The sequence below is a fragment of the Mus caroli genome, chromosome 6 (genome assembly GCF_900094665.2).
Source record: "Mus caroli chromosome 6, CAROLI_EIJ_v1.1, whole genome shotgun sequence".
NCBI classification, from domain to species: domain Eukaryota; kingdom Metazoa; phylum Chordata; class Mammalia; order Rodentia; family Muridae; genus Mus; species Mus caroli.
The window spans coordinates 28,661,213-28,688,462 of record NC_034575.1 but is presented as its reverse complement, the minus strand read 5'-3'; the positions used below and the strand labels follow the sequence as shown (position 1 = coordinate 28,688,462).

General features: G+C 41.7%; 1 protein-coding gene across 1 annotated transcript in view; it reads right to left on the bottom strand.

Annotated features, from left to right (window-relative positions):
* Nucleotides 1-27,250, bottom strand: part of Exoc4 (exocyst complex component 4) — a 702,198-nt gene that overhangs the window by 66,699 nt on the left and 608,249 nt on the right. The gene's annotated exons all lie outside the window — the stretch shown is intronic.

Here is a 27,250-nt window from a genome sequence, read left to right as displayed (position 1 = left end):
GTAGTTACTCATCCTTCAGCAGATGGTCCTACACCTAGCACATACAGGAAGTACTAAATAGACTAAGGGTATTGAAACACTTAAAAAGAAAGGAGAGTGTACATGAAGTTGTATGAGGGGTAATGGTGGTGGGGATATGAGAAGAGATGGAGAATGGATTTTATCCAAACAAGTTGTGTGTGTGTGTGTGTGTGTGTGTGTGTGTACATGGATAGTAAATGAAATATCACAACATTTAAATAGATTCCTTAGGAAAATACTGAAACAGCTGAATAGGAGTTTTGCTTATTTAAGCTTCTCATGGTTTCTTGGAGATCATCAACAATAATTTAGTCATACTAGTCAAGACTTCTTTTTTAGCTCTTAGGACTCTCAACTGCCATACTTGCATCCTGTCTCTAGCATGTTGCAAGAACAAATTTCTTCAAATATCACTGCCTTAGTATCTTGTGTAAAATAGGAACAATTGTGTCATACAATGGTACATGGGTTGACATAGGAAAACTAAAATATTAGCACGTAAAGCTTTCTCAGTATTCATATAAACCAGAAATGTAAACAGCCATTACTCTCCTTTAGGGTTTTATTTGTCCAAGTTATATCTTAATAATTGCAACCAGAAATAATCCCATCTATCTCAAAGTTCCGTTTCCAGTCATCTATGTTTTGCCTCTTTGGCAGAGAAGCCTTTTCTCGGCTGGAGTACGTGGGTCCTTTGCAGAAAGGGCTGTATGGGCTTGGAGCCCAGCATAGGACCCACTGAGACTTTACTAACTTACTATATAGGGTAGAAATCAACATGGCCCAAGTAGTATGTATTGTGATTATTCTTTTCCTAGATTACCAAGCCCAAGAGAGGGCCAGAAGTGTGATCCAGGCATGTAAGTAACCTTTAAGGCTAAAGTTCCTTTGAGAACCAGACTCTAAGATTAAAACACCGCAGCACAGGCACAAACAAGCGAACGTGACTCAAGGGAACTGACCTGGAAGGAGGAGTAGACTATAGTGCTGTAGATTTAAAATTCTAATAATCCTTGCACTATCCTCGCTGTTCACTAACTCGCTCTGCTGGAGAGTGGACATAAAACACTGCATTTCCTCTCAAATGATAATATTATTCATGTTGTTTTATGGCAAGGCAACATCATTGCCATCATAATGTTTCATGTGGCAGGCTAGATGAAAGCAACTTTAAGTAACATTATTATAATATTTCAAAGCACTTTAGGGCTTTTAAGGCTCTGAATTCCTTTCTTTTGTGACACAAAGTCTGATCCATAGAACTATCTGTATTCATCAATGGGAAGAGGCAGAGATTACTCTGACACTGCACTCATGGTCTTAAGATCCAAAATATTATAACTGACCTAATGCTATCAAAAATATTTTGGGTAGCATCCATTAAAAAGCTAGAAATTCTCCATTTTTATTATACAAATAAATAATTTTACTATGTGAAAATTGACCACACACAAAATATGAAAAACAAACAAAAAAATGAATGCAGCAAAACCAATCCCCAAAATTGACTAGGTAAATGGCAGGCTCAGCTGCCAAGTGGAGTTTGCCGTGGCCACGACAGGAGCAGTGTGGAGCAATGGAAAACTGTGCATTCTGTCTACTCTAAGTTATAGCAAATCTACGACGTGATATTAAAGTAACATGATAACTTATGCCTAGAGCTTCCCTGAAATGCTGGCTTGTACATTCCTGGAGGCTTCCTGAAGTTTCCGAAGCTTTCTTAAGTAAGAAGGCATATATTGATCAAAGAAATGCTGAGCGTGGCAAAGACAGCATAGAAGAATTAACTGGCTCTTAAATGTCAGGTGACAGTGTTGATAGATTCTGTTTATCAGCAGGAAATGAGGTTATTGGACACCCACACCTCACACCACACCCCATACCTATACATACCATATTTACTCACTCACCCATCTCACACCTACATAACACACACATACCCCTCCCCACCACCCACATCCACCCACTTCTGCACATACCCTTCGGGAGACTAAGTGATTATGTATCTGTCGCAGAGGCTGCTCTTCATTCTGCCACAGCCCCATGTGTACTGAACTTTGAAAATGTTAGTAATTGATCACCTCTTTAGGACATGCGCTCTGAGCAGCTGTTCTAACCGTGGGAAAGGTTGACATCTGATCATTCATAATGTGACCACTATAGATGTAAGTATGGATCTCTTAAGATTCCTAGCTTACTCTGATGCGGAGGTAACTGGAGCTCTCTATCAATTCCATTGGTCTAACAGGAGGAAGTTGAGCCTTGTGCTCTCAAAAAGAAATAGCTTTTCTTTTGCAGAGACAATGGACAGGGCAGTCTCATCTCCAATCTTCACTCTAGTGAACGTATGAAATGTTCACTATCTGCAGCCCTGGGCTTGCAGAAGAAGTGGCCTTGTGTCCCAGTCTGGTAAATCTTCAAGCAGCATCCTATGGAGCCTCTCAGAGACTGCTGATTTTTGTGGTAAAAGAAGCAGGCTGAGGCTGGTACCACTCCTTTCTCCCCCCACTCTTCCTTTTCCTGATACAGGAAGGAAAGGTCAAGAATCAGGTAGGTTGTGTAAGAATGTGTTGAGTGCACTGACCAACTTTGTAGTGGTGAGGCCAAGAACAGACGGGATGAAGAGGAAGGAAGGTGAGAACTTTGCTAATTTGGCCTTAGTTGGCATTAGGGATAGTAGTCAGGTAATGAAATCTAGACAATCAGCAAAAGTCCAGCCTGGCCACGTTCGGATAAACACAGACCAAGGTATTCAGCATTCTGGATGAGGAGAAATTACTTCTAGAAACCAAATTTCTTTTAAACCAACACATATCTGGAGAAACTGATATAGCTGTGCCTAGTAGTAATGTAGTTTTTCCTGTCTGAAAACGCACAACCCGAGAGAAAGGTGGGAGTAGTTCTTGGTATGCTCTAATACATGTGTCTAGTCCCTGAAGAATACAGGACCAGAAAGCCTGTTTCAAACGTTTAAAACAACTTTTGACATTATAATGGAATCATTTCAATCTAGTCCTCCCTACTGTTGAGTTCCAAACCCCGAGGAGATGCCTAATTGACAAACGAAACCGAATGGTTGCCAGGTGCTGCCAGCATCCCTACTCCCTACCTATTACAGGCTGTTTCTGGCATACCCTGCCTTCTATCCCAAGGGCTGGGCATCCCTTCTCCCAGCTGTCCTTCCACACATAATCCAGCCTTTTTGGTTACTTGGTCTTTCTTATTTCTCATTTACTCTCCTGGCCTCTTGATCTAGCTCTACCTGCTCCCTCTTTGATGTGGCTCAGGGTCATGTCCATTCAGGACTCTCCAAGATATCCCTCTGTCTGGCTATGCTCTCCCATTTACCTATAATAAATGTTCTACTCAAGAAAAAAAATTCAGGTAGGTGCTGGCCTTACTGTTTAACTATCAGCCAGCCCCAGCACTGCTGACTTCCTGCTTTATCAGGAAAACAAAGGCCCTCTCAAAGCCCCAGAATGGGGAAAGAGTGATAGCTCAGTGGTAAGTGAGGTTTGGAGTCACAGCAGTTACAAGCTTCAGTTCTTTGGCCATCTCCTATGCTTGCTGGTTTGCCATACACCTGACACTCAGCCTCAACTCTGAAAGTGCTTCACTTTCCCCTTTGAAGACCCTCAGCATGGACCACAGAGCTGAGGCCTTGAGTTACCCTTTCGCCACAAGGTGCAATTCTCTTGACTCCTCTCCTTTGTTCTAACTGCCTTAAAGCTCTCCTTAGCCCTGGGCTAGTTTTATAACTCACTGACAGGAAAACAGAAACTGAAGAGCACATCATTGCCAAAAGGAAGTTTTTGAGTCTAATCTCAAAAAAGTTTTCCACAAGCTGATGGTAAAAGGCATATTGAGAAGTGGAGTCACATAAATTAGAAGCTTCACCCCCTAAAGTCTAGCATTCATGGTGCCGGAAGGAACCCTGTGTGATACTGAAAGACGTAAATCATCAATATCACCCAGTCATAAACCTGCAACCCACACCAGTGACCTGGCTGCAAGATGGACTGGTACAATAGCAACATAGGCATATTGGCAGCAATCAACCACTTTTTGATTGGATTTAAGGCCCACTGCCTGGATAGCATCCATACCCAAAACTGCTAACATGGCCAAGACCCTGAGATGATAGGTCCTGGGCGCGGAGGAAAACCTAACACGATCATTCTGCAAGTATAAATAGATAGATAGATAGATAGATAGATAGATAGATAGATAGATAGGTAGGTAGGTAGGTAGATAAGTAAATAAATGCATGCATGACTTCTAGGGACACGTTGCTCTCCCTGTAGACCAGTGCCTCGCTCAGCCTTCGGTAGCGAAGCCTCTCTTTGCTGTAAACGGGGACTAAGACAGACATTCATCTGACAGTGCTTAGAAGAGTGAGCAACTTTGGAGCACTCCGAGAGAGGACAGAATGCTGGGTGGGTGGGACATGAGGACGATCTGGGAGGAGATGGAAGAGAGAGAAAAGATGATCAAAAATATAGTGTATATATTTTTTAATTAAAATGCTTCCACACCACTTCTCCGTTCTTTGCCAGCCAGCTACCCTCTCTTAGTAACCTCCACACTCAGGCTACCCTCCTCCTCTAGCCCTTATTACTTTCCCTCATAAGATCTCAGATTCGTGCTGAGTGTTTGAGAGAGCTCTCAGCAATTGCTTTCTCTACAGTCCTGAGTCCTACTAATGCCATACTGTACCACAATCAGATTTCTACTTTCACTACATTATTAAAAATTATTCTGATGTCTATCTATAAAATTTGAATTTCCAAACCCACAGGATAGTTTCTGATGCTAATGCCATGTAAGGTTTCTGTGACATAGAGCACCACTGGCCATTTCCATCTGCTTTGGCTGGTATCACTTTATCACCTGAACACTCTTCATCCTCTGAAATGCCCATCTCTGCATCCTCCTCCTCCAGCCTTCTTATAACCAGGGTTGCCTGGGACCACTCTGCTTGGCCAGTTTCCCTTAGTTCCATGGAGTGCAGATGAGCTCAGACATTTCTGACACCTCTTGTATTGTTTATGAATTCATAAATTCATGGCTTTAAAACTTCATTTCATTAACTCTTTATATATAACCTTCCTGTCCCTGTACATCCCACAGATATCTCAAGACTAAACACACTATTGTTCCTTGTAAAATTTGTTTAAATTACCTTCTTACCAGAGAGATCTAAACTATATTATCTTTGACTTTTTCTTTTTCATTAAGGCTAATTTTTGCTTATACTAGTGAATATTTATTTTTCTAATATTTATTTCCTCTTTTCTACACAAGTGCTACTTCTTTGGTTTAGACTTCTTCTCATCTGTGGATCCTGTGACTGATGTCTCTGCTTCTTGCTTGACCTTTCAAATCTAACAAAACACAAGTCAGATAGAGCTAATAACCTGAACCGTAAGTACGGATCATCACAACATTTTCATTACAGCTCTTTCCAGTGCTAGGGGGTCCAAGCATGGGCTTTGTAGCCAGGCTTTCCAAGCCTGCTGTCTTTTTGGGGTGTCACAGAGCTGCTCACACCAGTCACATGCTCCACACTAAGCAGTGCCACCAACCTCGATGATTTACCTCTGTGAAACATTCTGGTTCTTCTCAAATGTGCACCATTTTCTCTTCTGTAATTCATCCCTTCCCTAAATCGTACTTTTTGACCTCCACACTTTAAAGCAAATCTCTTAATTCTATCATGAGGTTCTATCACTCAATACTTGTAGTGGTTTTTATACTTTTTAAATAATTACTCATCCATCCTAGGGCAGAGCTAGTGATTTGTCTATATTTATTTCTCCATCTAACTCTAATAGAGTAGTTATCAAATCCCATTCATGTGACTGTTAATACACTGATTGTTTATTATTAGCTTGTCTCTCAATCAGATCACCAAGTCCTTTAGGGCAAGCATCATATATTTTCCATAATCGGTCAGGAGAATAACCGGAGGCATTATATAAGTCAATAATGCCCTTTTAGTTAAATTGAACTAGTGATTTTAATTGACTAGCACAACACAACAAATAATGCATATAATAATTAACTGTAAAGATTGGGAAAAGAAAGAACAACTCACCATTCACTACTCTCTCTCAATTTTCTGGGTACAATATGGGACGAGAGAGGGGATGAGGAAGTCGCTTGTTATAGGTGGTTTTCTGGGCTGTTCAGGAATCTTACAGATATAAAGCTTACTGCAGTTCTAGTTAATTCCTACAGCTCATGAACTTTCCTTGCAAGCAGTGTTGGTTCTTATAGCCTTTTTATTTTTAGAACTAGTCAGTCCACCTTGCTACAACAGAGATTTGGGTCCCCTTTTTTTGGTTGACATAAAATCCTTGGCATGTCAAATACTCTGCATCTCTCCAGGAAAGCCAACACACTAACTGTCATGGAGAAGCAATCAGTCGAAAGCATTAGGATGTCTCGAGTGGCTCCACAGCCCAACATTAAGCAGACTGAAATCTGTTTAGGTCTTAAAAATTAGTTGAAATTGGACTCATTCACACCCAGAAGAGCATCTGTTCTCAAGGATGCAGCTGCTACACTTTCAATGGCAACTTACAGTGACTTCTTTAATTGATTCATATGAGGATGTCCTTGTACATCTGCAATATTATCTAAAATTGTTACAATATTAGCTTAGGCTGCTATCAGCTGTCAAGAAAGTGATAAACTGAAAAAGGAGAGATAGTTATCATGGCAGGAAAAGAAAGGTTAACCCCGTAAATTCAAATATTATAGAGGCTAGAAAAAGACTGAAGAGTGGTCTCAGGAGACTTCTCATTGGGAACATTTTAGCAGATCGAATTTTGGTAGAGTAATTATTTCTGAATCCTATTCTTATGTGTACAGAGATGACAGCCGCTACATAATGATCTCTGCTCTCACCTGAGATCAAATTACTTAATTTCCAATCTTCAGTTTTCCTATTTAGAAAATTGTGGCAATTAGATCTTCCTAGTTCTGAGAGTAATATGTTATTAGGCCTTGTAAATAATTTTGAGATCCTTTGATAGTGTTATCAGGCTGAACAGTTTGGAAAAATAAAAATAGGAATGATGACAAGGTGTGTGAGCTTACAGAGTTAGTGGGAAAGGTGATGGCAGTCCCTCCATCTAACTTCCGACCTGTCTTCAAACGCCTATGTCACGTGCTACCACTGAGCCAAGCACTGACCATAGATTTTAAACTGTCAACCATTCACAGCTCCAAGTTAGACTCCAATGCAGCTAGCTCTACCCCTGCTTTTATAATCTCTGTATCACTATCCATACTTTTTATCCAGACCCTTGAAATACTCGCTTATCTTCCTCTACTCCCATGCTTTGGGCACTGAAGGGATTTTATAACTGTTAAGCGATCTGCTTATTTACAAAGCTTCTTAGACTCTGAAACATACCAGGGATCTTCACTGAATCAGGTATCTCTTATTCTATTACCTTCAACTTCATTTTTTTTTAAAAAAATTGATTCTAATTATTCTAAATGGAAATTTCTCAGCAATATTTTTTATGCATGCGTTTACATGTGTATGCAGGTATGGAAGTTGGAGGATGACCTTGGGTGTCTTCTTCAGGAACACTGACTACCACGGGGCCTCTCATTGGCTGGGAGCTCACTGATTAAGCTAGACTGCTTGGCCAGTGAGCCCCAGGGCTCCTTCTGGTTCCTTCCCTGCAGAACTGGGTTGCCCAACATTTTCATGTTGTTTCTGGGGACTGAATTCTGTCTTTCGTGCTTGTGAGGTAAGCATTTTACAGACTACCGGTTACTCTTTTATAATATACACAATTTCCACATCTAGCTATACTTAGGGGTACTTTACTCATAGACCTCAGGTTCTGCCACCATCACTAATTCATTTATCTGCAATAATATAATCATTTACTTCTTTCTTTCTGTTTTTAAAATAGCGTCTTGTTAAGTACCACTAGGTGGCTGGCGTTCACTGTGTAGACCAGGCTGAGCTCACTGGGCAGTAGTAATCTCCCTGCCCTGTCTCCTGAGTGCCTGGATTACCGGCATGCCCCACAGTTCCTCACTCATTTTGTTCATTTATTTAGCTGTTCTTTCCTAAACTTCCAAATCATTTTCTTCCTAATGTTTTCTAGAATACCTTTTCTTCAAGGGTGCTTTTTGAGGCAGGGTCAAAGTCTCATCTTTGAACTTGGTCCTTGGTATAGAGCTGAAGATGGCCTTGAACTGATCTCCCTGCTTCCACATACTAGGTTAATAGACGTGCACCACCACACTAGGCTCTAATAACCGAGTTTTGAGTTCCTCTGTTAGGATTCTAAATAAGGCAGAGAGCTAAGACATATGTTGGTCCTCTTCATTTTATTTTCTGTACAAAAGACAAGGCTCGTTTTCTGCAATTAATAACGAGCAACTAGGTTTAAACTAGCAAAGTCAATTGATTCTGAAACCCATGTGGGAGCTGACGTGTTGTGTTCTTTAACCAGCAAAATTCTGACTTCAAAAGGATAAGAACATATCCCTGCTGCTCAGATTATCTTGCACACATGGACAAGCTTATCAGTAAGTTCTAGAAATACACTTCTCCTTTGAGACTGTTAGTCAATACGCAGGCCAACTTCTAGCCTTTTCATTGCTTTGAATATCAAATGTCTCCTACAGACTTCTGTTTGGAATGCTTGGTCTCCAGACAGTGGTGCTGTGTGGGGACTGAGGATCCTCTGTAACTATGAGTCCAAATAGATCTTCCCCCCAATAAGCTGCTTCTCTCGGGTATTTTATTACATCAACACAAAGGTCACTGCAGATGTGTGTTCTCTTTGGTCCACACTCATGGGAGAACTAGGGCATTCTTAACTGGGAGAAGAGATTCTTAAAACAAAAAAAGAAACAAAAACAAAAACAGAAACAAAAAAAATAGATTAAGACTGAAAAGAGGATATTAGCCCAGAAACTTAGAATACCCAAGATACAAGATAAACTTTGCAAAACACATGAAACTCAAGAAGAACGAAGACAAAAGTGTGGACACTTTGCTCCTTCTTTGAATTGGGAACAAGACACCCATGGAAGGAGTTAACCCAAGATACAAGATACAATTTGCAAAACACATGAAACTCAAGAAGAATGAAGACGAAAGTGTAGACACTTTGCTCCTTCTTAGAATTGGGAACAATCACCCATGGAAGGAGTTACAGAGACAAAGATTGGAGCTGAGATGAAAGGATGGACCATCTAGAGACTGCCATACCTGGGGATCCATCCCATAATCAGCCTCCAAACGCTGACACCATTGCACACACTAGCAAGATTTTGCTGAAAGGACCCTGATATAGCTGTCTCTTGTGAGACTATGCTGGGGCCTAGGAAACACATAAGTGGATGCTCCCAGTCAGCTATTGGATGGATTACAGGGCCTCCAATGGAGGAGCTAGAGAAAGTACCCAAGGAGCTAAAGGGATCTGCAACCCTATAGGTGGAACAACAATATGAACTAACCAGTTCCCCCGGAGCTCATGTCTCTAGCTGCATATGTATCAGAAGATGGCCTAGTCGGCCATCACTGGAAAGAGAGGCCCCTTGGTCTTGCAAACTTTATATGCCCCACTACAGGGGAACGCCAGGGCCAAGAAGTGGGAGTGGGAGGGGGGGAGGGGAGTGGGGGGGTACTTTTGGGGTAGCATTGGAAATGTAAATGAAGAAAATATCTAATTAAAAAAATAATGAAAAAAAAGAAATGTAAATAAAGAAAATAGCAAATAAAAAAAAAAAGATTGAAGAAAAATAGAAGTTCATTCCCAGGAAGGAAAAAAGAAACAAGGATGTGGGAGCCTGGGGGAAGGTTCATTCTTTTTCTGTTTTCCTATAATGCAGTCGCTCAGTTGATGACAGACTTGTGTTATAGAGAGGGACTCTGACTCCGAGTGGGCATAGGAGGCAGAGATCTTCCTTTCCTATGTCCTATTTGCTGTTTAAATAAGCAAGCCTACCTCTATTCTTAGACCAGGGACATGGTAACTTCTAAGTGCTTCTCGGAATGTTTCTTTTGAGAAGCCATGTATTACTTTATAGAAATAACTGTTGGGTGAAGAACATAGGCCTGTCCTACTCCCTGCGTAAGCTTAACATTTCAGATGTCCAAAATGTTTATTTGAGGACCTATTATTATAAACCCCTCCTAATATCAAAGACCAAAACCTTCAAACTCCAAAAAAAACCTCACAGTTTTAAGGATATAGAGTATGGTTTTCATCTGATACCGTACTCTTTTGCTAAAGGAATATAACTTATTCTTTCAAGTTTTATTGCTTCTAGAACAAAATTTTTGAAGATTTATCTTGTTTTATGTGTGTGAATGTTTTGCCTCACTTATGTGTGTACCACTCTGTGCCTGCAGAGGTCAGAGGAGGGCATCGGATCCCTCAGAACTGGAGTGAAGAAGACTTGTTAACCATCATGTGAGGACTCTGGGCTTAACTCAGGTCCTCTGCAGTAAAAGCATGTGGTCTTAGCCACTGAGCCATCTCTCCCAGAACAAACTACTACTACTACTTCTTCTTCTTCTTCTTCTTCTTCTTCTTCTTCTTCTTCTTCTTCTTCTTCTTCTTCTTCTTCTTCTTCTTCTTCTTCTTCTTCTTCTTNTTCTTCTTCTTCTTCTTCTTCTTCTTCTTCTTCTTCTTCTTCTTCTTCTTCTTCTTCTTCCTCCTTCCTCCTTCCTCCTTCCTCCTTCCTCCTTCTCCTTCTCCTTCTTCTTCTTCCTCAAACTCAGAAATCTGCCTGCCTCTGCCTCCCGAGTGCTGGGATTAAAGGCGTGTGCCACCACACCCGGCTCAGAACAAACTTCTTAACAACTGCATCTTAGTTTCCTTTTCTCACTGTGATAAAATATCTTACGGAAAGCTACTCAGAGTAGACACAGGGGTTTGTTGGCTCACAATTCCAGCCTTTCACTGCAGGGCAGTCAAGGCAACAGGAACTTGAAGCACAGCACATCCACAGGCAAGTGCAATGGATTACGCACGCACGCTGGTGTTCAGCTCCCCTTTGCTACTCTTGTGCAGTCAGGAAGCCTGCCTAGGTAGGGTATGGTGCTACCCACAATGAGTAGGTCTCCACAGGACAATTAATGCAATCAAGAGAATCCTACAAAGACTCCTTTGATTTGAGGTTGTGACAAACTGACGAATTAATACTAATCGTCACAAATTCTAAGCTTTCTTTTCCTTACAGACAGGACCTTGGCGGTTGCTGTGTGGACCACAGGAAGGAAAGCAGCATCTAGAACTTACCAGGAAGCTAGAGGTGTGCACTGGAGATCTCCCCTGTGTCTCTCCAGTGCACTTGACCTAGTTCATTTAGTACTTTGACTACCTGCAATATCCCTCGGAAAGAATTAGATATGCGACAACGTATCTTCTTGGCACAATTCACAGGATATAGCTCCTGCTTACATCCAGCAGAGCACCAACAATACTTGCTGAATTTAACCTTCAAGTTAAGGACAAACCAAAGAGTTTTATATCTACTAAAAACCAAACCAAACCAATCAACCAACCACCACCATCAACAATACCCCAAACCAAAACAAAACACCCACTACCAACAAAACCAAACCAAAACCAAACCAAAAAACAAAAAACAAAAAATTAAACTATCTTTACAATGCTTTTAACCTTACATCTTCCTAACATTTCATTGGTTTGGCTCATCGTTCTGTTTCAGGGAAGAAAACTGAAGTCCAGGAGTATGAACATCTGAATGAAGAACGAGCTACACACAAAGAACAAAGGGGGCCCACATGTGGCCTTCAGAAGAGTAAAACAAAAATAAGAGCCAAGTTAAAATGGATCGTTGTTCCCCTAGGCTACCATGGGATGAGGTCCACTTTGTGCCCACATTACACACTGCACACAGCAGGGCTCTGTGGAGAGGTGGTTGTATTCAATACTCATAAAATACTGCTTGATGGTTACAAGTCTGAACAAGCTCTAGGTCCTGGAGCAGTTAGCTTGAGGGTTCTATCTGCATACAGTGTAAACCAGTGTGGACACATGACGTTTGTAGCATGTGATTGATGGTGCAGACCTCAGCCTCTTTCGCCCTTGGGTAAAACATTAAGATTGATTTTCCCCCTTTATTCTATAAAGGGGAATAATAATCTTCCTGAAGGCTTGGCTGGAAAAAAAAAAAAAAGAAAAAAGAAAGAAAGAAAGAAACCAAGGAAACCTCATCATCTACTAGGAAGGCATGCGGTGTGGCCAATTTTGTTCCTTCCAGATATGAAATTGAACGGGATGGGCAGCCATAGACCAGCTCTGGTCCTGCCGAATGCACAACCGCAGAGCTGAGTTAAGTCCATGACTGCATAAAACCCCAAATCACCGAGGCCTTAAAATGTTAGGAGAAAAGACAGAGGTTTAAGTTTTAAGATATTTTTTGAGGCAAAGATATTAAATAGCAGAGAGAAAGATTTTTTCTTTATTTAAGGAGGGTTCCATTTTTGGAGATGGGGGATGAAAGAGTTTATTTCAGTTTACAACTCTCAAGTCAAACACCATCACTGAGGGAAGTCAGGACAGGAACCTGAAGGCAGGAGCTGATGCAGAGGCCATGGAAGGGTGCTGCTTACTGGCTTGTTTCTCTTGGCTTGCTCAGGACTTAGAACCAGGATTACCAGCACAGGGCTGACACATCTGCCGTGGGCTGGGCCTTCACATATTAATCATTAAGTAAGAAAATGCCCCACAAGTTGCTATGCTATTATTACATAGACATTTCCTCTATATTGGAATTATTCTCCTTTTCTCCTTTTGTTGAAATCTTTCTCACATTAATATACCCTGATTATTGTCTCCCTCCCTCTATTCCTCCTGGTTCTTTCCAACCCCGCCCCTCTTACCCAGACCTACCTACTTTCTGTCTCTCATTAGAAAACAGGCTTCTAAGTGATACTAAAATATATGATAAAACAACAATAACAAATATACCAGAATAGGACAAGACAAACAAACACACACATATATACATACAGACAGACAAACAAATGTAAAAGAGCCCAGGAAAAGGTCCATGAAACAAATACAGATACAGAGACCAACTCATTCCCATACTCAGGTATCCCACAAAAACACTATGTTTAGAAGCATCATATATACACAAAAGACTTGCTGGGCAAAGGGGGAGGGAGGGAGAGGGAGGGGAGGAGACAGGAAGAGTGGGAGGGAGGGAGGAAAACAGAGATGGAGGGAGAATGTGTACGTAAATATATCTCATTCATATATATTCACAACAACAAAAGCCTGACCTAGCATGACACGATGAGAAGACAGGATCCTCCAGCGCTGCTGTTGCGCTTGTTTTCTGTTGGCCATCAACTGCTGGGCATGCAGACTGAACTTAAGAGTACTTTGTTTCCCTAGTGAGACATACTTGGAGAAAACGAAATTTTCATTTGCAAGTGGTTTTCAACTGGAGATGGCTTCTGGATTAGGGTTGTGGGCCTTGTGTCCACTTCTTTTAGCTCTAGGACCCCATGTGGTACAGACCCATGCGGGCCCTGTGCATGCTGCCTCAGCCTCTGTGGGTTCATGTGTGTGTCAGGCCTGCTGTTTGTAGAAGGCCTTGTTTCTTGGTGTCCTCCATCCCTTCAGCTCTTTTTACATTCTTTCTGTCTCCTCTTCTACAGAGTTCCCTGAGCCCTGAAGAGAAAAATTTGATCAAGACATCCCATTTTGGGCTGGTGTTCCAAGGTCTGTCTGTCTGTCTTTCTGTCTTTCTGAATAATGTCTACTTTTGGTTCTCTGTATTTGTTTCTCTCTGCTGCAGGCAGAAGTGTCTCTGATTATGGCTGAACAAGGCACTGATATATGAGCATAGCAGAACTTCATTAGAAGTCATTTTATTGCTACTCTAAAAAATGTATATTTCTTTTTAAGGACAGGTCCCTGGGCCATCTAGTCTCAGATTCTTGGTCAGCCGAGCAGTGGGTATGTGAGTGGGGCCTTAAGCACATCACACATTGGTTGGTCACTCCAACAAGCTTTGTGCCACCATTGCACTAGCATACTTGCAGGCAGGGCACCACTGTATACCAAACGATAAAACATATTTCTTAAAGCTTATCACCTACAAATATTCCTAAGAGCCTTAGGGCATGATTAATTCACTGTACAAATGAGAACATTAGGCTCATTTGCAAGTGGCGAAACAGAAAACAACAGTATGTTTCCCTAATACACAGCCCAGCTGACAAACACCACAAATGGGAACAGAATGAAGTGAGAGGTTTCATAGCCAATGGTGGATCCTCCTCCCTGAACGCTTTACAGTTTGCCTTGTCCGTGGGATTCCTTCCAGGAGGCTGCACCACTCATAAATTGGGCTTGAAATAGGAAATACTCATTATTTTCATGATTGGCAGTAGGGAAAATCTCATTTTTATCTTTTTGTCCTCAGTTAATAATGTGGTTCCTGGAACAATAAGCACATTGAATGCACAATGTCCTCAGAAAGACCTGAGTTCAAATTCTCACTGTCTCATATTGTATTTGATCATCTTTTTCATAGGAGATTCTTCATCTGTAAGAAAAGGATTATCATTATCCTCACAGGATTCTGATGGTTAAATAAAATTCATAAAAGACTGGAACTGTTTAATGTACAGCACTTAGTCATGACCATTAGTATTCCTGTCACTAATACTACAGTTTTCTTAGTGAAGGCATGTTGGACTGATAGGTACTCTCCAGAGTTATGCACACACTGGAAGGAACATCCGGCCAGCTTGGCACTTTATGCTAAAATTGGAGATTGACTATGACTGCAGGGAACAGCTAGCAGAAGCCTAGAAACTTGGTCCTCAGATGCCTTCCTACCATTAGGATAATGTGCAGATGCCTGCTTTACTGAAGATAGAGTTGTCCCTGCCATCAGACACATAGATGTCACTGTGGCTAGCTATATACATGCCAGAGGCTTCTCTGCTGCACCAGAGGTCAGGAATGCAGAGAAAATTAACCTGCTGATACAGAGCAGAGCTTGCAGGCCTTAATCTTGCTGTTATCTCTCTTTAGTGAGGACAAGTGTGGCTACAACTTTAGCAAAGATTACAGCTGCATCCTTCCCTTCAACCTCCCATGTGTCAGATGTGCTAGCCATGCACATATGAAATAATGGCTTCTAAAAGTTAATACTGTATGAACACACTTCTGTCTTCATACATTAGTAACACATGGATATTGTTCACCTATTCATTCTCCTATCATCCCTAGAGTAATGCAGTCCCTGTACGTTTCCACAATCAATATTATTACAAGGTATTCTCAAGGGGCCAGAGGAGAATCCACTTAGTGCTTAAGTGATTGTTCTCCAGAAGGACCCAGGTTTAATGTCCAGCATCTATATGGTTGCTCACAACCATGCTCAACTCCAGTTCTAGGGGATATGATGCCCTCCGCTGGCCTCCACAGGCACTAGGCGTACAAGTAGTGCAGAAATATACACACAGGCAAAACACTCAAACTTATAAATCTTTTTCATTTGTTTTTTGTTTTGTTTTATTTCTGTTTTTTGAGACAGAGTTTCTCTGTGTAATACGAGTTATCCTGGAACTCACTCTGTAGACCAGACTGGCCTAGAACTCAGAGATTTACCTGCCTCGGCTTCCCAAGTGCTGGGATTAAACATGTGTACCACCACTGTTTGGCAAAAAGAAGTAAGTATTAAAAAAAGATATTATCTCAAATCTAAGTAATTTTGTCAACCAATATGAGTGGTTTTCCTTTTCCTTTGTTTCTGCTTCCTCTTCCTCCTCCTCCCTTTCTCCCTTCCTCCCTCTCTCCCTTTCCTCCCCCCTCTCTTTCTTCAGACAGGTTGTCTCTATGTAGCAGCCCTAGCTGTCTAGAGCTCACTATCTTGGCCAGGCAGATCTTGAATCCACAAAGACACTCGTGATTCTGCCTCCCGAGTACTGGGATTAAAGGCATGTACCACTATACTTTGTATATGTGAATGTTCTTATATTCAGCTATAAACAAAGTTTTGGGGGGGCAGTATTTTCTGGAGTGTCCCAGAAAGCACTGGTTAAATTCTGCAATGATCTTGGACAAAACAGTTAAGGTTGTGAATGCTGGTAATGGGTTTTTTCAGTCATTATAAAGATTCAGTGAGATTTAAAAACACAGAAGTGGGCTGGAGAGATGGCTCAGTGGTTAAGCACACTGACTACTCTACCAGAGGTCCTGAGTTCAATTCCCAGCAACCACATGGTGGCTTACAACCATCTGTAATGAAATCCGATGCCCTCTTCTGGTGTGTTTGAAGGCAGTGACAGTGTACTCACATGTATAAAATATAAAATAAATAATTCTTTTTAAAAAAACACAGAAGCACTTAAAACAATGAAAAGTGCACTAGTAAATGCTCAGAAAATATAAGTTATTGCTGTTAAGTCTCCTTCTAGGTACCCCAAGAGACAGAAACTCCTCGACTCATCTCTATTAAAGCCTCCGAGGGCTGGGGGTTTAGTTGTTCATAAGGGGGGGTCAGATAAAGGTGGTACAGAGATATCGTAAGGCATTGGTACTGGATAAAACCACGACATTTTCAAGTTAATTACAAAACTATGAGAACAGTGTAGAATTCTAGATGTGTTCAAGTCAACAAAGACACAGAGGGAGAAGGGGACTGCCAGGGGCAGAGCTGAGTCGTCTTTCCATCTATAAGAAGGGAGGGCAACGTCCCTGGAACTGCCAAGTCAGCAGGAGAGAAGGGATTCGCAGTAAGTATCGGGCTCATGGGTTGAGGGCAGGCAAGGAATGGCACTTGATGGCATCCTAGGAGGAGACAGATTACCTGCTTCTCATTTCATTTTGAAGAATAACAACCCCGAGGAAAGTAGTTCCCTACATAAAAGACAGAATGTCTGCCTTACTCATCAGGAGCCAGCAGGAGGTCATGTGGATATTTATATTATGAACCAGTATTTATTTCATGACCATGGTTACTTCTCTTCTGCTAGAATGACACTGAGGAGATGGGGCAAAGCATGGATGGACTCTGTGGTACAGGTAAGGGGGCACCACACGTGAATCTGAATAGCCATCATTGACATCTGGTCAATGTTAACCTTGAAATGGCAGAAATTGTGTTAGTTTTCAACCAAAGGGAGAGAAATTGGGTTGTAAGTTATCTAATATGCACATAAAGACAATGATAAGTCATGTATTCTTTTAAGGTTTAGAAAGAGCTAAATGAAGCTAATGTGGAGAGGCTTTTTTGTATACTCAGTCACAGGAGTCTTGCTCTCTGTGTATGTGTGTGTGCACACACGTGTGTGTGCATGCACCTGGAGGTCAAAAGTCAATGTCAAATGTCTCTTCTGATCACTTCTCCCTTTAACTTTTGACAGTCTCTCACTGAACCTGACACTCACCATTTGGCTAGCCAAGTTGGCCAGAGAGCTCCAGAGACCCACTTGTCTCTGCTGTACCTCTCTCCTCATCACACACGTGTCCAGCATTATTTGTTTTTATGTGGGTGCTGGGGAACCTAAAATCAGGTCCCCATGCTTGTGTGACAAGTACTTTAAGGACTGAGTTATCTTTCCAGCTCCAAGTCCAGCTATGATTTTAATTGTTTTGTTGGAAGCATGCCTCCCACCACATTACCCTAGACTGGAAGTGAAGTGGGGGAATCCCCTCGCATATTTGTCTGCTGACAACCTCGCATGTTCCCCAGCTGCTCCTGTGGAAGCATGGGGGCATTTTTCAACCTCTTGCCAGTAGGGCTTGGGATTTGGGTTCTGCCACTGAAACTGCTACCCAAAGATGCGTAAGGCATAAAGGAAAGGAAAGCTTCGCTCTCTCCTTGCAGGGCTATCAGGAGGTGCTTTGGCAGCTGGCAGAGAAGAAGCCTGCAGCAGCTCCCACTGTACACAGCTGCTTCCTCCATCTAGGTAGGAGGAACCCTGGGTTGCATTTCCTGATTTCCTGAAAGATGACATCTACTATCCTGGCTTTTTGCTTCCTTCCAACTGTTTTCTAAGCTCTCTCAGCACTTTTTAAAACATCTAATTTTTTTCTGGCTTGAAATAGCTAAACTGCTTTCTGTGTTTTTCACTGTGCCTTGATGAATGAAGATAACCTTCTACTTGTGAGATATTTATGAATGGCAAAATTTGGAACAGGAAAGAGTGGGATGAAGGGTCACTAAGAACTTCTGGTTTGGCAATGATAGTCAAGTACTTGCTGAGCACATACAAAGTCATGGGTTTTGTGTGCAGTATCACATAAGGAAGGCATGGTGGCATACACCTATAATTCCAGCACTTGGGACACTGGAGCGGGAAGATCAAAAGTTAAGGTTATCTTTGGCTACATGGTAAGTTTAAGGCCAGCTTGGGATATATGAAAACAAAAAAGTATTTCTAAGCCATGGACCTTGAAAAAGATGACTCTGGTCATAAGCAAGCAGGTTTCTACTGCACTTTCTGTGTTGTTATCCAAAGTGAGGGCGAAAGACGATCATTTAAGTTAGGCACAAGTGTCACAGGCTGATGGGGAGAGGCAGAACATAAATATTGGTTGGATATAAGGGATCTGTTTTCTTCTTTTCCTTTATTGTTTTAATTACACCATCTTCTTTTTGTACATTGTTTCACCTACATGAACCTTACCTTTTTGGTATCTATTTAACACTCACAAATTATGAGTTGTTCTTATTATCAATAATACTTTGTAGCGTTTCTTTGGAAAAGAGATTCAGCCTTCTTTACAGAAAAGTAAACTTCTGTTTTCTAGTTTTATAGAAGACTGTGCCCAAAGTTTCTCTACTATTCCCAAATATACACCAGTTGCAGATATAGCTTTGACAGACAGCTAGGTTGATACCATATGGGGACTGTGAATACTGACATCAGCACGGACGTGGACAGGTGCAGCTTTAATATGCTGACTTCCTTGCTTCTGGATCTGTGCCCAGAAGTGAGGTGCTGCATCAAATAAGTGAGCTATCTAGTTTTTAGATTTCGGAGGAAGCATTATACTAGCTGAACTGATGAAGACATATCTCTGTCTCTCCCATTCTCCACCCACTCAGGGTTTATTCAGTTATAAGACAAGATGTCCTATCCTCTGAGGCAAAACAAATGGAACTGAAGGATGTTATGTTAAGTGAAATAAGCCAGACACAGAAAGGTTTTCTCTCATACATGGAAACTAAAAAGGCCAATGTGAACATCAAATAGTAATTAGAGGTGGGAAGGGGGCTGAAGGGCTAGCGGGAGGCTGGACTGAGGCATCAAGTGCTCATGTCACAGGGAAGTGACAATGGTTCACTACGGTCTATTTTGTGTTTTATGAAGACCTGGAAGAGGCCAAAGAGAAGCACCAAATAGAAATAAAGGAGGTGGAACATGACCGTTGCCCTGGCTGGACCTATGTGCTCGCAGATGCCTGTTACAGTGTCTCACAGTACCCTACACATGCCTATGAGTACTCTATGCCAATCCCCAAAGATGCAGACCTCAACTAAACATACTTCAGGAATACCTTCATGGAGCTGCTTGTAATGGATCTGTAAAGGTTTCCATGCAACATTGAATGTCCTTGAGGACACAAGGGATGCTGCAACTTCTGGTCCATGGCTTATAAACCAACCTTACATACCTACTGGGTTAAACACTTGGCATTAAGGATGAATCACAGAGGCAGACAAGCTTAGCTGTGTTTACTCATCAGAAAACTCACCTTTAAACAATGAATACTAGGTGAGGTTCCCTTCCAAGACACTTGGAACCAGAAATGTTTTTTTTTTTTTTTTAATTTCAGATTTTTAAGGATCCTTGAACATTTGTTTAGATTTTACTGACTTGACAGCCTTCTGAAAAATTTGAAATGCTCCAAAACTATAGGCCTGGATTCAGCTCCTGTTCCTTCCTTGTTGTCCTTATAAGTCCCTGGTAAGTTCCACCTGGGTCTTCAGTGTTGTGGGCAGCTGTGACACTGCTCTCTCTTTCTGAAGCATGCTGGCTCCGTTTACCATCACCAGCTCTTCTGCATTTAGCATACCGAGTGCAGGGGTCATGATCTAACTGTACTCAAGGGAGTTCATAGTTTTCAGAATCTTTTTGTCATTGTGCTGAGAACAAGAATATCTGCTATAAGCTAGTAATGTGATATCTTTTACAAAATCTACAATTTTCAACTTTACCAAATTTCCTTAATACTCTTAAATCCATTTGAGGTCACTTTTAAAGAAGTAAGGTGACATTGAATACATCCCTCAGAAATGTTTCTCCTTTTCTACAGACGACAGAACAAAAGAAAAGTGGTTTTCTGTCTATTAGTAGCACATGCTGTGGCCTCACCATCTCCTGCTCCATGTCTGAAGGCAGCCACACACTGCAGCTTCCTGTCCTCAGCAGACAAGATGGCTGTTGGTTATTCTGAGCTTTTGCTTCCCTGGCACTGCACCTCTGGTTCACACTGTGTGTGCATGCTCTGCACTCATCTATGGGAACACATCTTTTTCTGTCAGGCTTTAATCAAAATTTTCTATTTGTTCCCATGAGAGCTTTTTCCTAGGTAATACCTACATGGTGTGTTATTTAACATATGGACTGCGAGGAACAAGAAATAGGACCGAATTCTGCTAGTAGCTCTCAATATTTCAATGGCTGTGTGCCCCAGCTAAATGATCTCACTCCTCAGTGCCACAATCCTCTGTATTTAAAAACAATGATAATTGCAGAATCTGGGCAATGAGTTCTTATGGAGATAACACATACAGGGTACGTCCATGTGCACAGATGGATATATTAGAACACTTTCTGTTGCTAGGAATATTTTTTAAAAAAAGTATGGCTATCCCATGCTATACTCAGCTACTCTCTGCCCTGGTGGTCTCGCCACCTCTAGGCCAGCCCCTGGCAGTGGTCTTCCCAGATCTGGTTCGCCTGCCTCAGAACTACTTCTTCCTTCTCAGCCATCTACCCCCTGCAGCTAGTGGTCACAAATTCCCTTAATCCAGGAAATCAAAACTCTAGAAGCTTATAATTAATCAGTCAGATTTATATATCAATACATTCTCAAATCACAAGATGCCCACACAATAATTTCATTCAATTGATAATGATACAAGCTGCCCACCTAGATTAGACAAGTTATCCCAATTATTCTATCCTTTTATGATATTCATAGCTACCTGTGGCTATTTAAAGCCATGGGGAATCTGGATCTTCTTCCTCTCCCTCCTTTCTCCCCCCCCCCCCCCTCCTTGTCCTCTCCCTGTCTCTGTCTCTGAAACTCTTAGCTCCGCCTCCCCTCTCCCTGTCCAATCACAGGCTTCTTGTTATATTAATATTTAAATTAATTGGGGGAAGATTCTGCTACAATTTTCTATCATAATGTATTAGCTATTGCCATTTGATCATTCCTAACTTGAATGTTTGAAATCTGAATTGCTAGACAGTTCTATACCTTTCCTAAGGTAAGTACAGTAACAACTCAGGGTGCCCTGTAAGTCCTGTAAAACATTACCTTCAAGCTATGTGTATATGGTGTACAGAAAATAATAAAATCTGTGCGTAGATTTGGGCGTCATTGTCTGGGTACTGTATATGCAAATATTGCAATAGCTGAAAAAAATCTGAAGAAAGCCAAAATTCCAAAATGATTCTGCTTTCAAGCACGTGTCTTCTAAAATTTACTTAGCATCTTCCCATCCCTCTCATCCTCCCTCTCCCTTCTTTTCCTCTTTTATGTGTTTGGGAATGAACCAGGGCCTCAAGCATGCTAGGCAAGCACCCGTCACTGAACTGGTACCTTGTGTCCTGCCATTGCTCAGTCCTTTATGCTTCAGATTTGACGTGGACTCACTCACCTCTCATCATGAATTAGAATTATTCCACACGAGCTATCGGGATTCATTCTATAGATCTCTTCTACCAACACCAAAATCTGTGGCGTTCTGTCCGTTAAATAAATTGGTGTTCTGTTTGTGCTGGGCTCATCCTTCCATACAGTTCATATCATTTCTACATTATCTACGTTTCTTGATACAATGTAAGTCCTCTGCAAAATAGTTACTATGCCTTATTTTTAAGGAAATAATGGCAATGAGAACTGTCTATACGTGTTCAGTGCAGCTTTGTTTTTTAAATTTTTCATTGATTCTTTGAGAATTTCACATCATGCACCACAACCCCACCCATCTCCCTGTCCCTCTGTTTTTTTCTTGAATGCTTTTGGTCTGAGATGGTTTGATATGCAAGGAAACGAAAGGCTAATTGTTTTGTTTTAGTAGCACAAAGCAGTGACAGTTTTCACTATTTTCTCCATTGATGCATCAGTTCTGGCTCTTTGTTTATATGATGCATCTGCAGTTCATTGTGTAGCAGTCTTACCTTTCCTTATGTCTTAAGTCTTCCAGGAGCCCGAGCCTGACCTTTGCTCACCTCTTTAGCCTCATTGTTTGTAAGTCCCCTATGTGAATACATGGAATACTCTGAACACGCTTTCTTCATAGCCTTCTCTTAATTTTACTTGATTTCTGCATTTTAATATAACTTTCTATTACCTCTTAATATGGCTAATTGCTATTTATATGTCAAGATGTAAATCAGAGGCCATCTTTTTCAGAAAGGCTTGCCTGACATGTACATTCCTCTAAAGAGCCATACTTCATATATCTCCATCAACATGGTGAGCTCACTTCGTATTTGGCAAACATTATAACACAACTACATTCCTGTTGTCTTTCCATGATTTACTAGCCATATGAGCAAAGACTGGGTCTACATCCTAGCACATGGGTAGTATTGCTGCTATAATTCACTAACACATACATTTCTACAAAAAGAATTCTCTTCCCTGATGGCTCCATAAGATAGTGCCTCACCACTTCTCCTGGGTGAGTTCCAGGGAACACACAATTTATGAGTCCTTATCTATGCGTGTGACCCTTGTGATTGTCAAGCTGACTGACTACATGTCCATCTCTTTGCTCAGCTGTGATGCCTACTGGAGAGCTAGACATGGAAATAGCTAGCACAGCCAGAAGAGCACAACAGAGGAGACAGGAACAGCCAAAGGAGGAAAGCCAAATTCCTCCCTCCAAGTAACACCTTACACCACAGAGCTACAAAAAAAAAACCCCAGCTATACAGGGAACATCTTCAAGTTTTTGCACTTTTAGTGTTTATCTAAGAGGTGCTTATTTAAGTATAAAAGTGTAGGCAGCATCTCTCTAAAATACAGACTACCACATTACATTTCCAAATGTGCTTATCTCTGGGAAACAACGATATCACCTCAAAAATAGAAATCATAAACACAGTTGATAGACCAAATGTCTACAGTGAGGAGTGCACAGAGCTTCCCTGGAAAGCACAGAGCCAGAGAAGGGAGAACACCAAGCCAGACAAGCTCTCATTTCCAGCACTGTGGCCGTCAGATCACAGGCACCTTTCCTGCTTTCAGGTTTATCATCTGTAATATGGAATTAAAAGAACTAGTTTTAAATTAGCTCAGCAGCTCTAGGAATCAGCCTGTGTATGACTACTATAATGTGCAAATGTGCAGGGCTAGGGAGGTTTGGCTAGGATGCACCAGGAAGTCAAGGAGAAAGAGGAGAGAATTAGAAATAGGCCTGTTACTTCATGGCTTCCTTGGCACCCCTGCATTGTTGGTTTTGAGGAAGGAAGCAGGAATGCCCAGTGAAGCTCAGAAAGTGATGCAAACTCATTTGAGATGAGATGTGATAAGCAGGCCTGCGCACAGTCCCATCAGCTCGGTAAACACCAAGCATGGAGCTAGTACAGACCGCCACCAGTGATAAAGGGCCAGCTAAACACTCGATTAGTTTTTCATTTTGTGAATTAATGTCCTTCATGGAGTGTGTACACTAACTGGTAATGAATTGTCTTCTTCCAGCTGCCCAGGGTACTCTTCACTGACTCTGCTAGGAGGCATAAATTTCACTTGGAAATTAGCACTTTTAAGGAGGTAATCATTCCTTTAAAAGAGGGTCATTTTCTGTTAGTCTCTGCAAACATCTTGCTTTAAGAAAATCTACTGTTTTCTTATAAACTATCTGTCTAGTCTATTTTATGAAAAGAAAAGAAAAAAAAAAGAAGCAAAATAATCCTTCATAGGAATCCATCCATCCATCCATCCATCCATCCATCCATCCATCCATCCATCCATCCATTCAAAGGTCCTAGGTAAAATGGAAATAGGAAAATTCACCCTTTTCAGGTGGTGGTGGCACTTGTCTTTAATTCCAGAACTTGGGAGGCGGGGGAAGGTAGATTTCTTGAGTTCTAGGCCCAGAGTGGGTTCAGGACAGCCTAGGCTACACAGAGAAACATTGAATAACAACCACCCACCACCACCACCACCACCACCACCACCACCACCACCACCACCACCAAACCAAACCAAATGAAACAACCCCAAGAAAATCCATCCTTAACCCCTAAAAACCCCTAACAAGTCAACTGGGTGTGGCAGTAAAAGCCCGTAATCCCCACACTCTGAGAAGAGGGAGGAGAATCTTATACTTTGAAAGCCAGCTCCATCTACAAAAAGGTTCTCAGGCAGCCAAGGCTACACAGCCAGACCCTTTCTTACAAAAGCAAACCATCAAAACCAAACCAACCGAACACCTCTGAAGGCCTATTTGTTATTTCCCCATAACAATAAAGGAAAGGCAGTCTCTTCCTGACTAAATTTACATATTACCTGCCATGGGGAGGAGGTGTCTCCATCTGCTGAGAGCCTCTCATGCCTTCTCTACCCTGAGAATTAGATGGATAAGCCCACGTCTATGACATGACAGTGTTTCAGTTTCTGGGGTCTAGCGCTCTTCCTGTATCTTAGAACTGTGCAGTTATGTTTCAATGCTCTTTTCAAACTTTAGCCAGCTTCCATTGGGCCCTTTATCTGGAAGTCATGCCTTATGATGAAGAAGCCGTCTGCTAATCATTTCAAGGTCTGCAGGGAAGACGGTTAGGAAACCAGACTCTTCTGATGGTGACCCTTTACTAAACCACTGGTGATCTTAAACCATAGAAGCACAGACACAAGAAGCTAAACTTAAAGACCAGGAGGAAAAAGGTGGTAGGTTCTTCAACTTTATCTGGCTTTAAAAAAAAAAAAAAAAAAAAAGGTAGTTGTAAGTTTACCCTAAAGACAGGGAGGCTGCTGGTCTCAGTTCTGACTGGTTCCTTTGCTGACTTTTTAAAGAGGGCTTGCGATTCATTTTCTTCCCCAAAGATTTATATATACCTATTTTCTTAAGAACTTCAAGTTCTTTCTCATATATTACCTCTTATTAGCCTTGCAGATTTTAATTAAAAAGATTTCACAGGGGCATACATACATAATAAAAACATTCTCATAAAATATATAAGACAAGTTCCTGTTTCTATACTTAACATTCTTAATATTCCTTCCTTCCATGTGAACTACCCTTTTATTCTTCTCTAGAATAGTCAGTATTTCCTAAGTTAGCTACTGAAAATAAAGAAAAAACAAACAAACCAAAAGCCTCGGCACTGATTACCTCCCACATACGTAGATAACTGCTCAGCTAGGCGGTAGACCCTGGCGTTGACAGGACTCTATTTCTGTGCCCCCATGAGTCCTTACACTGCAGCATCTCCATGAATCGCCCATGCTGTGCACAACTCTGGGCACAGAGCCGGCAGAATGACAAAGCCAAGAGAAAAGGAAGGGGCGGTGTATTTCGTGTTAGTGCCGATTTTATCTTCACCTGTCCATCCACGGGAGCTCTCAGGTCTGTCCTTTTTCCCCTGACACCATGACGCCATGCATTTAAGTAGAGGATTGTTCTTCCCACTCTGTGCTCATCCCATGGGTGCTGGTCCTCACATCTACCACGCTGTCACTTTGCCTTCACCGCTGGCCTTGCTTGTCAAAAACATCCTGGTGACGACATTTCTTTTGCCCTTGGACTCTCGCCAGTTTATAGAGAAGTTCAGTTCCTAAGGGTTCAAAATTCTGCTTTCCCTTGTGACACACACATGGTTTTTCCTTCACTATGTTACCACAGCTCTTAAGTGAAGCTGATGGCTTTGCTGTAGGTTGGTTAGCATTTCTTAGACATTCAGAATGTGCTCTGGGATATACGAATAGCACTCATCCTTTTTTCCCTTAATTCCTCAAGAGTTTCAAGTTTTTCCCTGCAGTTGCTCTCCCCTAACCCCTCACAAAAGGAAGGGCTCCACAATGACTTCCTGCCCTTGGGGAGTAAGAGGAGCCACAGATGCAGTGAGGGGTTGGCAGGGGCCATCTTGTCAACTGGAAGAGCTTTGCAAGGCAGCCATGCCCCCACCCTGCTGTGCATGCTCTGTGGGATCGGCCCCCTGCCGTGGCAGTGACTGCCACCCCTGTGCTGCAAAGGCATCCCTGTAGGCACAGCGTGTGAAAACATATTGAAATCCTCTTCTTAGCACAATGCATCTGTTCTAAGAGGCTGAATGGGAGACGCCAGGGGAACATTAACTCAGAATTTCCTAACTTGAGTGCAATTAAAATCTCAACCACAGTACAGAATTAATGTAGCCCTTTGAATTTTAAATACATATTATAATTAAATGACACCCATCTGTAGAATATGAGAGTGCATTTTTATTGAGGATTTCAAATGATATAATCTGTTTCTATGAAGCATAAATGGCTTGGTTCATGTTTCCAGAAGCCTCAAGAGCATTATATAGATGTGGTGTAAACTCGTGTGGTGACACTCACTTTTGCTCAGATGTAAATGTCTGACTTGTCGGTTACAAACTGTTTGTGTGAGATCAAGGGTGCCAGAAAATAAGAGCATGGTTTTTCAAATGTTCAGGCTGGGGTCTCCACAGATACCACTGGAGGGCTAACGGGAACAGAGGGTCACAGCAGCACCTGTCTGCTATGACTAGTGCCAGATTGGGACTGCGGTCCTCTCTGAATGAATTTAACCCAATCTATGCTGAAGTTTGCTACTGAGCCCAACTAACAGTCATGGGCTGCAAAGTTTGTTTTGACAAGAAGGAAAGCTTTAGGTACCTGTAACATTTCTCAGGAAACAGAGCTGCACTACCGAGGACAGGGTAAATATATGGCTATGCATTTAGAGTGGCCATTTATTGGTTCCTTGCTGTGATATTTCCACAGTTTGAAGAACACACAGCCAGAGATACACAGGATGCCTCTGGTTCTACTCT